The following is an 831-nucleotide window of genomic DNA, read 5'->3' as shown; positions in this document are numbered from 1 at the left end:
GGGGGGTGGGGGGGTGGGATGCAGCTCCATTTCCAACCACCACCGGCCTCCAGCCAGGGCCTCACATGCACCTTCTCTCTGGATCTTCCCGGGCACCTCGTGGGTCAGTAGCAACCCCATCATTTTTATTGAGGTGACACTTAAACGACAGAAAACGAACCTCTTTAAAGCGAACAGTTCAGTGACATTTAGCATGTGCGTGAAGTTGTACAGCCCGGACCCCTGTCTAGTTGTGAATCGTTTTCACCCCAAAAAGAGACTTCTATCCATTCGGCAGCTGCTCTCCACTTCCCTTTCCCCCCAGCCTCTGGAAATCACCATCTCCTTTCTGTCTCTCTGGATTTGCCTCTTCTGCTACTCCATTCATCCAGACCTTAGGGGCCCAGCTTCCTTCATTTAGCATGTTTTCAGGGTTCGTCCACACTCCAGCTGGAGCTGGTCTTCCGTTTCTTTTTATGGCTGAGAATAATGCTCCATTGTATGTAAGCACCTCCATTCTACAGGTGAGGAAACAGACTCAGGGCAAACAATCAACACCCAAAGGTCACAGCCTGGTGTGTGACCGAGCCCCCAGTACCCACTGTGGAAACCTGGGGTGTGAGCAGGCCTGCTCCCCAGAGGGCCCCACTCTGGCACTACTGTCCCAAGAGGGAGGCTGCTGCTGTGGGCTCGCCTCCCCACCCCACCCCCTCCCCCGTGACCTGGCCTCTGCTCAGTACAGGCTCACAGGCGTGGGCAAGGTGGCCTCCCAGTCGCCCAGCTCCGGGTGAGGCCAGAGCCTGGCTGAAGAGGCTGCCACCTCAGGGGAAATTCCTGCTCCTGGCCAACCAC

The sequence above is a fragment of the Hyaena hyaena genome, unplaced genomic scaffold (genome assembly GCF_003009895.1).
Source record: "Hyaena hyaena isolate Hyena2069 unplaced genomic scaffold, ASM300989v1 scaffold_179, whole genome shotgun sequence".
Taxonomy (NCBI): domain Eukaryota; kingdom Metazoa; phylum Chordata; class Mammalia; order Carnivora; family Hyaenidae; genus Hyaena; species Hyaena hyaena.
Note: the sequence above shows the minus strand (reverse complement) of the source record.